At 37.9% G+C, this 14,683-nt stretch overlaps 1 protein-coding gene across 1 annotated transcript in view; it reads left to right on the forward strand.

Annotated features, from left to right (window-relative positions):
- Nucleotides 1–14,683, forward strand: part of USP19 (ubiquitin specific peptidase 19) — a 3,461,697-nt gene that overhangs the window by 2,621,135 nt on the left and 825,879 nt on the right. The gene's annotated exons all lie outside the window — the stretch shown is intronic.

Consider the following 14,683-nt stretch of genomic DNA (forward strand, 5'->3'; position numbering starts at 1 on the left):
ATGGATATGGACAGTAACATACAAGCAGTTAAAATGCTTTAGTCCCATTAGTCTTGTACACAGTTCAGGCATATATTTATCAACCAGAGGAGAAGTTGTTGATAGCAATTAATAAAGAGATGAAGGACTTTATCTGGGAGGGGAGGACGGCAAGAGTCAAAGGGGATAAGTTGATTCTTCCGTAGAACAGGGTGGAGTGGAATTACCCAATTTGAAGGGGTATTTTAGAGCTACACAGTTAAGGCTCCTCTGCATAGTACAAGCAGAAAACTATAAGTCAAAGTGGAAAGGGATGATGATGAAACAGGGGGGAAGCTGAAGAAACAAGGAGAGAATGGGATTTTGGATCTAGGCCTTTAAAAATGAATAACAGTATTCATACAGAATACTAAATCTATAAAGTAACAGAAAGTATCCTAAGAACTAAGCCAACATGGAATGCCTATAAGGGTGACTGCAGTTAGGGACCTAGACATTAGGCAAGATGGGGCTAGAATTTATTGGAGAAAACTGGGAAAGGAACCAAGTTATTTTGAGCAAATAACTAGATAGGGAAAGATGATAGAATGGGAAGATGCTAAGAATGTATTTGGACTGCAGTTTAGAGATTGCTTTCCCTGTTAAGGATTGATATTAGAGTATAGGCAAAGAGAAGGAAATGGGGGGTCCTAAATAAAAGACCAGCACTGGTAGAGTTTTTAGTAGAATGTAGAGCAGAAGCTACCATTAAAAAATAAATAATTAGTAAAGCATATAAAATATTGCATAATAACTGTAAGAATCAGTCAGACGAGGTTAGAAAGGATTGGGAAGAAAGAGATTGGATAAACAGTGAACAAAGAAACTATGGGGAGGGTGTGTGTGTGTGTGTGTGTATATATATATATATATATATATATATATATATACACACACACACATATATGTATATATATATATATATATATGTGTGTGTATATATGTATATATATATATATATATATATATATATATATATATGCATGTGTGTGTGTGTATATATATATATATATATATATATACACACACAGTGGATATAAAAAGTTTACATACACCTGTTAAAATGCCAGGTTTTTGTGATATAAAAAAATGAGACCACAATAAATCATTTCAAAACTTTTCCCACCTTTAACTTCTGTGGACATTCCGATTATTCGATATGCCTGGCTAGGTACATAACTTTAATGTGATCTATAACCTGTAATTAATATAGTAACAGTGATAAAACAACTGGAATTGAGATCTTTAGAAAAGGGTAGGAGCAAACTACATAAAAAATGTGAATTTTGGGAACAGTACTTACAGGGGTGGAATGAGGTTTAAAAGAACTTTGTAATGTTTGACTGAAAATGGTTGGGTAGATTGATTGTTAGTGATGTATAATGTTTGCAGCTGTGTGTGTGAATATGTTTTGTGATGTAAAATGCTTGCAACTAGGATTGCGTCGGTATGGATTGTTTTCATTTATATAAATGTATGATTTCCTATGTCATAAGTGATGGTTTAATAAAGATGTTTCATTTAATGTAAAAAAGCAAGAATTGAATAATGTATGCAATGTTGCTTAGGTTATATAATATAAACCAGTATATGTGAAGTATATTGTTTGTAAACGTGAACTTAGTACAGGTTGATTGCTTTTATATAAATGTAAATTTGCCTGTGTCACAAGTGATAATTAAATAAAGATGTTGAAAAATCAACAAAGGACGTACCTTTGTGTTCCACTTAAGATAATTGTAGATGTTTGAGTAGATCAGTGTTGGAGTCTGTACTTCCACCTTCCAACTTTTCTATCTGCTGAACACTTTTCTCCCCTTTGCTGTGTGCAAGGGATGGAGGAGTTCATTGCAGGTAGTCCTGTTATCTCCATCATCTCCACTCTGCCTCCTATGATCGATCTCTCACTCAAATTCTGACAACTGGACAACTGGAGAGGTTGTGCTGTCCTCTGGTATAAGACTGCTTGTTCACTGCTTAGAAAGAATTGAAGATGGTGCTGACAGGCTCCTTTCGTTTACTCTGTCATGCAGACATCAGTCCTTGTATTTCTGTTAGCAAGGGATGACGCAAAGACTCTAAGTTGGGCCGGTCCCAGGCTTCTGCATGACAGGAAAACCGAAGAAGCAGTACTGTAACATTAATCTATTTGAACATATACAATTATGGTAAGTGAAACACAGCTCTACTTTCTCTAAAATGTGCCCATGACACTTCTGATGCTGTTTCTAGACTAGCTGCCATTGGATCACTGATAAGATTTTTCTGGCTACTGTCTTGGAATTTACCAGAAGATGTCAAAGTTGAGGTCCAGAATGCTCTCTTGGATAAGAGATGATGATTGTTTTTTCCTCTGTTGAGGTTCTTAAAAGGTTGGAGGAAAGAGAAAATGTTTATTCAGTGAGTTACCCAGATATTTCAGTCATCCTAGCCAAAATGTAATAGAAACTTTTCTTTGATTGCAGGTTCATTTTTCAAGAAACCGAATGTGTTTCCAGCAAGGCACAGACAAACACAGTTTCCGAAAGTAATGGCAGGGAGGTCCAAAGTCGAAAGCAGACTCCTTGCAAAACCAAGAACAGGCTAAGAAATTAAACTGACTTGTTACCACTTCGTGTGCTCTCCCCTCCCAACCTTGGCAGTCTTGTAAAGCTTTTCCAGTTTTAGGTCTTCATTTTCCTTTTTGACACCAGATAAGTTCAGACACTTGGGTTCTGAAAAATCATTCAAAAGGCTACACCTGGCAGTAGGATTCTTTTCCTGTTTTTCAAGGGATTCTTCTTCATTCAGCCAGTCATACCTTCCTGTTCACTCTTATTCTAGATCAGATGGTGTATCAGGGGGCAATAGAAGCTATCCAGGACAAAGAGGCAAAGGATTTTATTCAAGGGTATTTCTGGTGCCAAAGAAAGATGGAACCTGGAGATCTGTCGTGTACCTTTCGTTCTAAACCTTCACACCACATTCCAGGTCTCAAAGATTCCAGGTGCTTTTCTGTTTCTTTTTGTGTAGTTCACGCTTTAAATATTCTGCTTTGCCCTTGAGTTTAACAGTTTTAAGAATGTTTACTATGTGCTTGCTCCTGTATTAGGCCATGGCAAGTTGCAGGGCATTCACATGTTCCAGATTTAGTATTTGCCTTATTTTTGCAGATTTTTTTTACATGTTGTCAAGAATCTCTGGCTTGACATATTTTTGTCAACGTAGAGAAAAAGTTGTGAATGATAATTACATCAAAGAATTTATCTGGGAGGGGAGAAGGGTGAGTATTAAGTGGGATAAGTTGATCTTCCTTGTAGAACAAAGTTGTTTAGGATTACCAGATTTGAATGGCTATTTTAGAGCTATGCAGTAAAAGTTCACATACATAGCACAAGCAGGTTTTAAATGAAAGTAGAAAGGGGTGATGGTGAAACAGAAGGTTTAGAAATAAGGAAGAGTAGGATTTTGGATGCAGTTCCTTAAGGAGAGCACCACCTGTATAGAATGTTATATTCATAAAGTAGCAGAAAATATTCTAAGAACTAAGCCAGCACAGGAATGGAGAAGAATTTTGCACATAGGGATGACTGCAAGTAGGGGTATAGAAAATAGGCAAGAGTAGACTTTCATTTTTTTGGAGAAAACTGGCAGTAGAACCAAAATATTGGGAGCAAATAACTAAAGAGAGAAAAGTAACAGAGTTGGATTAGGCCAAGTAAAAGTTTGAAATGCAAATTGGAGACTGCCTTCCTTACTAGGGATTAATATCAGAGTAATAGGCAGAAGAAAAGGCGATAATATAGTGCTAAATCAAAGAACAGCTCTGTAAGTTTTTAGTTGAGTCTTGAACAGAAGCTGCTGTTAAAATTGTGATAATTAGTAGGAAATTTAAAATATTGAATGGTAAATATAAGAGCCAATCAGAAGAGGTTAGAAAAAACCGAGGAAAGAGAAGGGCAATTCACAAAAGGAGTAATGGAAGGGCATCTGGATGACTTCTACATTTGTAATAATGTCCAGTAGTTTTAGGATTTGTGATTGGAAGTGTCCGCAAATATATTTTTATGTCCCAAGTAGACTTCAAATAAGTTTTATTAGGTAGATAGGAAATGCTGAAAATGTGATGGGAAACAGAGAGGTAACTAAGGACATATATATTTTTTTTGGGAGTGCCGCAGGTTGACATTGTAAAATTCCTTACAGAGTACTTGGTTAAATCCATTTGCTCCTCAAACATTTGACAAAGGAAATTATTCTTTTGAGCTGGGACACAGGATCTGTATTGCCAAGTCTAGTAAGGATTTACTAAGCTTAATTATATTGGCTGCCAAAAAAAAAGCAATTACTGGAAAGGGGAATTCAAATTTTAAAACAACTGTATTTGAAGAACTGCATAGTGTAAAAGGAATAAAAAATGTAAGTGGGATCTTTAGAAAAAGGAAGTATCATATTACATAGAAATTGAATTTGTGGGAGCAATACATGAATTAGGTCAATGGAAGGCGGGATTTAAGCAATTTATGTAATGTTAGAATGAATGACAGTTGTAAAGCAAGAAAATATGTAATGTGTAACGCGTAGAAATTAAAAATGGAAATATGTTTTATTTTTCTATTAATGTGTGTGTACCTGTGTCTTAAGTGATAATTTAATAAAAGTGTTAAAAAAATAAATTAAAAAAGTATATATTTTTTTTCAGCCTGGGTTTTCAGATGAACTCATCCTGTCCCACAGGATAGTGTTAATAGGATGTCCACTACACACACCCCTCGTGGTGACTTTTCTTCCTCAGGTCAAAGTGGTGTGTTACAAGGAATAGTTTCTGATATTTTAAACCGGACAGACATCTGCCAGGGAATATTTCAGAATTCTAGGTTTCATAGCCTCTACTGTTTTCATAATTTTTTTGGCCAAACTTCAAATGAGGAATATTCAGCGGTTTGTAAGATTCGTTCTTTGTCAACTCAGGTCTCCATTTTTCTCTACCAACCCCTACTTAGTTTATAACCACAGATGCATCAGACTTTTCTTGGGGAGCTATATGCAAGGGGATGAAAGTCTAGGACCTCTGGAACAAGTAAGACAAATTAAAGCACATAAATATCTCCGACAATTGCACTCAAATCCCTGAATCACCTTTGAATCCCAGGCTCTCGGCTAGTAATCACAGTCAACATTACAGTGATGTGGTACTTAAACAAGAGAGAACAAGTTCATGCCCTGTTTGCAGACTAGCTGTAGTAGCATGAGAATTAGTTTCAGTTCAGTCTGTCTCTCCAGGCTACCTACATTTCATCAGAGCAAAACATATTGCACACAAGCTGAGCAGGATCAGGGTAGACCCCCTTGAATGAAAGTTACACCCGTGGATCTTCCAGGAATAGGTTTATCTGTGATGAACTATTCAAGTAGATCTGTTTGCCTCCAGCCACAACAGACAGTTAAAGAAATTCTGCTCCAGGACACTTTGCACACAGGCCTGAAAGACTGATACCTTTCATTGCCATGGTTAGGAATGTGCCTGTTTACCTTTCCTCCCTTTCCACTGATAGTCAGGTTTCTTTTAAAGGTGGAGAAAGACTCTCCAGGGGTAATTCTGGTGACCTGTTTTAGTCCAGGCATAAGTAGTTCTCGCTTTTGAAAATGGCCAAAGGCTATTGCCACAAGCTTCCTGACAGAATGGACTTATTGGCAGAAGACAAGTTGTTTGATACACCCCAGCCTTCAACTTTTTCGGTTGACTGCCTGGATGATATAATTTAAATACCTTTTAGGCACCCTATTTCTGAGGATGTGCAGCAGGAATCAAAAGGAACCTGCTGCAAGAAAGCATATGTTGTTAAGTGAAAGACTTTCTAGTTGCTGGCATGACAAGAACCATGACACTTTCAGAGCTTAGATTTCTTGGTTCTGTAGTATTTGTCTGAGTAATTATCTTTTGGCTTTTCATACTCTTCAATCAAGGTTCACTTTTAGGCCATTTCTGCTTGTCTGCCCTTAGATTCTCCTTTCTATCGTACCACAAGTGAAACAGTTTTTGAAAGGTGTTTTAGGTATCCATCTAGTGAGGCAGGTGGACACCTCCTTGGCAGAAACATAGCTGGCTCTACTAGTGCCCTGTGCCAGTACCACAAACCAGCACCCACCCACTCAGCTCTTCAAATGAAGAGGGAAAAAAAGCACTTCACTGCATTAAGCTGATTATCTACATTTTAGAGACTGGTTTATTGCAAGTCAGATCCACCCCCCCCCCAACAGCTTATTACAGTTAGAGCCACACCAACCAGGTGACCAGATGCATGATACCCCCTCCTGCCCTAGTCATTCAGGTTCCATTTCTGTACTCTTTCCTGCTCTGCACATATATCTCTAAAAAATGCTTTTAAACAGTAGCACATTGCTTGTTACAGATGTGGCAAACAGCTTCTTTTAAACTGTAGCAAGCTGTTTGCTACAGATGTAGCAAACAGTTGCTACAATTTAGACCATATACAGAGTGCTGCAACACTCAGGTTTCACAGTAAATGCAATACTGGCTTTTAAATTGCACTAAAGAGAGATATCGTGAAGAAGGATGGCCTAATTGGACCCTCCAACCCTTTGCTTCTGGGGCAATTGCCTGTCTCACCCTAGCTATGCTTCTACTTTTTGGAGTCGTATTTTTGCACTGAAACAACTTGCACTGTTTTCCTTTGAACCTGCTCATGAGACTGTTTGAAGTTCTTGTATGGAAAACAGTATGACTCATTGCTCTGGTTTCTACAAGATGTGTATTGAGTTACACGCTGCTGTGATAAGTCATCCTTAGCTCATCTTTCACAGAGATAGAATAACACTGAGAACAATTCCTTACTTTATACCCAAGGTTGCTTCAGAGTTTACATTGAGCCAGGCAGTGCCATCTCCCTGTTTTCTTCTCCGAACCCCCCAAAAGAGGGAAAAGTAATTTTATGCACTCTGGATTTTCACAGGCAATATGAGAAGCACACTGACAGAACAAAAAAATCTTCTGGATTAATTGATTATTTCCCGTGAATATAAAAAAAAGGGACAATCGCTTCTAATTGTTTGTTATTGTCAAAATAGACTATTTCTAAATGGTTGTCTCATCCTGTTATTTTTTGATATGCTCACCATAACAAAATGCATACAGACAAAACTAAAGCGCTGACTATTTCTGTAGCTTTTTGGAAAAAGGTGGACTCCAGATGTATACTAGAGGCAGATAACTTGGTTATCTATAAACACCTTTACCAAGCACTACAATCAAGATTCCTTCTCTAGGTCCATAGCAGGAATTGCTGGGACTGTTCTTCAGGGGCTCCTGTACTCTGATTTTTCTTCCTCCCTCATTTTTCTTAACTATGGTGCCCATCCCATACAGCTTAGGCTTCAGCAACAGTAATCTAATGACAGGCATAGTCCCGCTGTGTAAGTAAACTTACCATAATAGTAGATTTTCACATAATTCAGTGCTCATAAGTTCATTGGTAAGAACTAGTCAAACAACCCTTGCAGGCCGTTTTAAGTCTAGCCAATTTCCCTCAAAGGTGATAATCAAACCCTGTGTCCTGGGAGGTAAGTACTCTAACCATTTTGCCAACTCCCCCCCTCCCAGCCCTTGTTGCATTAGCTGCTGCACCCCCTCCCCTGCTTCCCTTCATTCCGCATTTTTTTTTATGTCAGGGTGTTTTTTGTAATACTTCGGCACTTTCTCCTCTGGCCTCCACTGAAAATGGGCACTTACCTGTTTGGACTTTCCTGATAATCAAGTGTCAGTCAGTCAGTCATTAAATTACTGTTTCCTTTCTGGCAGGGCTCTAGACTCCCTTTTCTGCAGTAATAAAGCTATGAAATGTTTGCCAATTTTATACTGTTGTACGTGAGCTGTATAGTGGCTAGGGTATGTGGAAGGTGCCCTAATGTTTGGGAAGTTGACTAGCTGGTCCACTCCTTGGTAGGCTGTCCCATGCAGCTTAGATTACTTCAACTTTGGCCTATTCGAACATCTACTGTTATGATAAGTTTACTTACGACTGTACTTAGAAACCTAAAAAGTGTTATTAATACCCATTGTAAGTCAGACAGGAGTTTCTCTTGATTCTTATACTGAAGACTGAATTAAAAAATAAACTAAATGGAGAAAGACCAAATTGATCGTAAGAAGTAGGACATACCTTCAGGGGCGGCTCGTGCTATTGGTCTGCAGGACTGCAGCCCTCCCACCTAGAAATAAAAGAAATATAGAACATAAAACATAAACTTTAAAAAATATATTTTTTCTTTTTTTACTGAGTACCGGAACTGCCGCGCATGCGTGGACTACCCCGCAGATGCCCAGGAATCTCTGCAAACTCTGACTGCTTCAGTTAGCAGTCCAGATGCAGAGAAGGTATTTTTTGCCCCGCAGATGCACAAGATGCCGTGCGTTAGACAACTGCACAGAAGAGAGGAGCTCCGGACTGCTTGAGCCGCAGACAGGACCAATCAAGAGAGAGGTAAGCAGGGATTTGAGTGCAGGACCAATCAGGAGTGAGGTAAGTTGAGTTCAGGAGTTCCTGCAGGGAAGCGTTAAGTCAAGCACAGGTTTTGCTGCTTCGAGACAATGGAGTTGGACCTGGTTTGCTTTCCGGACCCATTTACAGGTAAGGTATGTGTGTGAAAGGCAGCTCCTGTGTGTATATTTAATCGGCAAGGCAGTTACAGCTCCGTTAGTGGAAATAATCACATTTAATGGTTCTGTTCAAACCAAAGGGGTGTGTGTGTGTGTGTGTGTGTGTGTGTGTGTGTGTGTGTGTGTGTGTGTGTGTGTGTGTGTGTGTGTGTGTGTGTGCGTGTGCGTGTGCGTGCGTGCGCATATGTGTGTGTGGTGGCTGATGCCTTGTCCAGGTTAAATTTCATTGCCTTAGAGGCACTGTGTAGCTCCCCCTTGGCTTTTAAATGGATGAAGCAGAAACTCAGAGAGTAAACTGATGGATGCATAACATCTCTGTAGCACATTTGAAAAAGACACTGACCCCTCTGTGGGTAAGAAATATGATATTTAACTAACTCCTCTGTTACAACTTGCCTTTTTTGTATAGCATTCAGGACTCTATAAAATATTTTAGCTATTTTATATCTTATTGACAAAGGGATAACTAGTCAGTACACTGCTAAACTATTTATTCAAGAAATTAAATAAAATCAAAGCCGAAGGAAATTGTCCTGGAATTTTTTATAGCATTTTTATGTCTTTATTAATTGTCACATGTAACAAAAAACACTTCATGTTTTATTAATGTGGAGAACTGTTTTTTTTAAAGCTTCAAATACTGAAGTTCTTGATAACAGTCATTCTGCAATTGCACCCTAAGCACAAGCTTTATACAAACAGCATTGTGCTATCTCTAGTCATCACATTTTGTAGTAGGCAGCAGTCTTAGCTATATCTTGGTATTTTCCAGAATATATTAACAGCTTAAACCACCTCAGACTCTTATTTTTTATGCAGCACCTTGAAGCAACCTGGTTATACCGTATGCAGGCACATTGCTTTCCTACAGTATATGGTACTTTCGCTTCAGCTTGTGCCCCATTCATTCTGTACTCTGTTCAGCATCCTATTAGCTAATCATATCGAGTATGATACTGTAAACATGTATATTTAGTTTCACAGCATACATTGCCATGTTGAATCTCAATGAATTACATTACTATTTATATTAAGCATATCACTGATAAATGCTTGTACATTTTGCTGTGATAAAATTAAGAAATTGTCAGCACTATTAAAGGATAAAGTCCAGTTCAAAAAGACCCACAAAAATCCACGAAAAAGCTGGCCAAGAACAATGACAGCTCCATGACACGCACATTGCATAATGTCGTAGTTTCAACAGGTTTGTCAATGTCACGTGACTAGTTATATAACTGAAGTTATACTACCTGTTAATCTGAAGCATGCTTGAGGAACGATAAGTGTATTGCATAGTCTAAAAATAGCATTTTACATGTATTGTGAATTTTATTTCATTTTTTAGACATTTTGTATTTATTTAAATCATTGAAAAATAACTGCTTTGTTTCCAAGAGCAGTTTTCATTCTGGAACTGTTTGTAGATTTGTTTGTAAGTTACTCTTCTTGTGTTTAAATTCATTTGACTGTACTGGACTGGAATTAAATGCAACTTTTTTGTTAGTTAGGCTCCCAAGAACATGAATATTTCATTTTAATAGAGGCATAATGTAGGAGATATAAAATAAGTACATATGAATCTTTTACAAACAAAATCAGAATGTAATTGATGCTAATATTATTCTTTAATTTGTGCTACAGAATAAATCAAAAATAAAACACATGAGAGAGAGTGTGTGTGTGAAATGCCCTTGTTAACACATAGTGGTGGGTAGAAATACTCAGGCTTGAGCCCATTATCGTGGGTGCAGGTGGCAAGGACCTGAATTCCTTACCCACCACTACTTGTAAAAAATTGCAGATTTTTGCCTCATATTTGTTCTGTTCGTCATAAAATCTGTTGTTTCTGTATCTTCATATTTCCTTGCAAAGGTTTGTAGTGCAGTGGTGCACTGGTAGCATTGTTGCTTTACAACTACAGGTTCTCTGGTTTGATTCTTGGCTGGGGTGCCTTCTGTGTGGAATCTGCATGTCCTCCCATCCCTTACAAAGATGTGTTTGGAGTGTTTCTCCCTGCTCTGCTGAAATTTGGCTTTGTTTTGTTCCTAGTCAGACTAGTTTCCTGGTAAACAAATGTTTAAAAATAACAGGCATTTGAATTTCAGACTTCATATTCTTCAGAAAGTACATGGTAAAACAAAACCTTTTATTCTAGCAATTGCCTAAGTTTATAACATGGATATTTGAAATTTGCCCATATTTTTAGGACTGTATTCCCCCATTATTGGCCTCATCCAGGTATTTTGTGCTAAGGTTGAGAGCTATGGTGAGAACTGAATTCACTGAATATGTTTGGCAGCTGTATTCCCACATTATTGGCTTTTTTCAGGTGTTTTATGCTAAGAGGGTGACTGCTATGGTGAGAACTGAATTCACTAAATAGTAGCCATTTAAGTTTGTCTTCCTCTGTTTCAGCTGATTCGGCATAGTGGTATGTTTTTCTGACTGTTTTGCACAGGGTCCCCTGGGTTCAAGATGTGGCAGTGAAGTATATGGTGGTAACACAGCATTTTATTCTAGCAACTTTCCATCATTATACAAGCAATGTTTAAAATATGTCCCTGGTTTTTGGCCTTTTGTCCCCCCCCCCAATAAATTTTGGCTTTTTCCAGATATCTTGTGCTGCAAAGTTCAGAGATACAGCGGAATGTCGAGTAGATTTTACAAGGAGCTGAGAGCTGCAGGGGAACAAAAGTTTAGTGCTGCTTATGCTAAGTCTGTGTGCATTGTTAATAGCACAACAGGTAGTGTCTTTGCTTTTGATGCAGAAGGCTGTGGGTTCTACTCCCACAGTAGGTAGATGCATTGCTGATAATGTAGTGTGTTGTAAAGGGGGTGGATGCTACAGTCCTTTTTTGGCAAAGATACCTAGTAACTATGAACCTGTTATCAGTTTGCTATCCATTCCCTATTGCGGTATTACTAGCTTATCATTTTTTTAATGCATGCAACATAGGCAATTTATTCTTCAAGGGCAACAGGCACTTTATTTGTAGATGAAACAATGACATATAAAGTTGCTTGCTAGCAGCAACCTCTTTATTAGTTACAGATTTCTTTAATGTGGATTTTACTACTTCAGAGATTGTGCATATTTACTGATACAGGTGGACTATAGAAGGTTGAGTAGACGTTTTATGATGGAAATATTCTGAATTGGGCAGTTTTGTCATTGGTGCATGCATTTTGTTTCATTGTTTACTGGAAAAATGTTCAAAACAATACATTTAAAATTCCCTCTAACAACTGTAGTGTATTGTACAAGGAATATGATGTAATACAGTCAGGAAGGTGTATCAAAGAGCACGTGTATGTTTCATGTTCAAGGGGCCTATGATTTTGAAAACAGCCCAGAGTTAATCTTTATCTGCCACTGGCAAAAAATGTATTTTCTTTGAATGTGGGTTTCAATGCTGTTTCATTGCATGTGAGTTTCAAGGGCAGAGAAGTTTTAATGCTAAGTCTATTTTCATTGTGAGACTGCATTGCTTTGTTTAACAGATATCTATTAGGGTTTGTGTGTAAAATGCAAAATAAAACTTTCAAATGAAATCTAAATCATCGCAGAAGTAAAGCAGTATGCACATTACAGTGTTTATGGTAAATGGGGCAAAATAACCAAGGAATGGGACGTTGGAATGGCTGCAGGGGGGAGGCTCCATTCGACCATGATTTTGTGAGGGGGGGTAGCAAACTCAGACAGCCCCGGTTGAACTATACCTCTCAGTTGTCCATATTTTGCAGAATGAATAGATATTTGCTTCTTATTTTTGGTTTGTTCCTCATAAAATTTGTGGTTTTCTAGCAAATCATTTAGGAATGAAGTCACTAAATGACAGACATTGAGTTTCAGACGTCATAACCTTCAGAAAATGCATGCTAATGCAAGACCTGTTATTCCATCAACTGTCTTAAGTTTATACAAGAGCAATTTTTAGTAGTGTTTGTATGTTCCCCCAATATATTTGGCCTTGTCCAGATTTCCTGCATTAAGAGGTTGAGAGGTACTTGCAAATCGCTTTGTAGAATTAGGAATATCCAAACCTCTCAGTTGTCCCCAATGTTGGCTCAAAATGTTGCTCTCCCCTAATAATCCCTCCTCAAAATGGCAATTTTGGAAGAAAATGTGGAGGGTTTACAATTATATATAACTGTAATGATCAGAGTTATAGATTACTTTTATTTCAGAAATGCATGTAGATGCTCTTATTTTGTTAGCTGCTCAAGTTAACAGTGTTAATATTAAAAGGTGTCCCTTTTGAGAGGTTCCCAGCTGTATTGTGTGGCAACTTTGTATTTTTGCATCACATTTTTGGTCTGTTTTTCATAAAATTGTGTTTTTCTGGCAAATTAGTGGCAAGTCATTAAAGATTGAAGTTAGAAAATAATGGCAGACATTTGAGTTTCAGATTTTATACCCTTCAGAAAATTCGTACTAATGCAAAATCTACTACTGTTCTATTATCTAAGTTAATAAGAGCAATATTTAAAAATTGTCCTTATTTTTGGGCTTGTGTCCCACTTCTAGTTCTATGTATAGCTTTGTCCAGATTTCTTGCTCTGCAGTTGAGAGGTATGAGTGTCAGAGCCATCACTGTCAGCCAGAGACATTTTAAATTATGACATACTTGTTGCACCCCACTCCCCATTGTAGTGGCTCTGGATGTGTCCAGGGAAGGCAAGGAGCAGTTATGCAGTGTAAGTGTGCAGAGTATTCCCCCATCCAAGGCAGACCACAAGTACGGCCATGGCTTTTCATCTGTCCTTGATTTTGCAGAATGTTATGGTTTTCTGTCAGATTTTTATACTGTTGATTTATGCTTCTTATTATTCAGGAAATGCATGCTGTCATAGTGCCCTGTTGCTCTGTTTAAGTAGCAATGATTTAATGAGCATCAGGTAAGCTTGTCGGAGATTGTAAGATGCAAGTAAGCTTTAATAAGCATACTGTTAAAGAATTACCGGCATTGAAAGCCTTTTCGTTGTTGCCATGCAGAACTAGATAATGTATAAGCCTTGGGTATTGAAATGCATATGACAGTATTTGTAATAAAAGGACAGGATCACAGTATTTTCAGAAGCTCATTACATTTATTGGAGACTTGCAGTCATCTTTTGTTGGAGACTTGCAGTCATCTTTGCAGGTTTACCCGTAAAATAAACAGAATGCCAATCTATCATGTGTGGTCCATAACTTCTGCAGGAATCCTTTAAGCAATTTATCTTGAGCTTGTTTCTTGTTTGCTGTTCATTTTTTACTTTGATCATGTCTTCCTCATGAAACAAATAGATAGTTGTGTCAGGCAGCAGGTCTTTTTTGGATAAGAAACATTTATACAAGTGGGGGTATCACAGAGATTGCTACTTTCAGCATGTTACCTGGTAATTTTATAAAGCTGAATATAAATTATAATTAGAACTGCAGTGCAAGGAGTAGTGGTTTGAGTTGAGTGCTGCTTGTTTTTTATACATGATTTTGACTGGCATTCCAGTAATGTATTTAAAAAGTAATTTATTTTTTCATGCCTCACAACTTGTTTCCATCTGGATATTAAGCAAGTTGTCATATAGCCAATGCATTGAAATATTTTTTTCTTCTACACTTCATTTTGTCTTGATTGGACTCTCGTAATGACTGTTTGGCACCCATGGCAGCGTATTTAATTAAAGTTCCAGTTGTGGTTTTGAGCATAGCTCCACCCCTTTCCAGTTGGCCACACCCCTTCCCATTGGCCACACCCATTCAGCTGTCTTCTGCAGCCCTCCTTTAATTTGAAGTCACCAGCCGCCACTGCATACCTTTTAACAGAGGGCAAGCCCCCTTGCTTTGCTTCTTAAGTGTTCTGGCTCAGTGAAGATGCAATGCTTATTTGCCCATCCCAGCAGAAGGGTGAGTTGCAGTGTAATAAGCTCCAAACTGGACCCATTGCATGCCCACTCCTGAAGTGTTCAAGTTGCATGCAGCATTTTAGTTATGTCACATAAAAATTCTCTGACAGTGTATAT

This window comes from Protopterus annectens, chromosome 7.part1, assembly GCF_019279795.1.
Source record: "Protopterus annectens isolate FY-2018-M chromosome 7.part1, PAN1.0, whole genome shotgun sequence".
Taxonomy (NCBI): Eukaryota; Metazoa; Chordata; order Ceratodontiformes; family Protopteridae; genus Protopterus; species Protopterus annectens.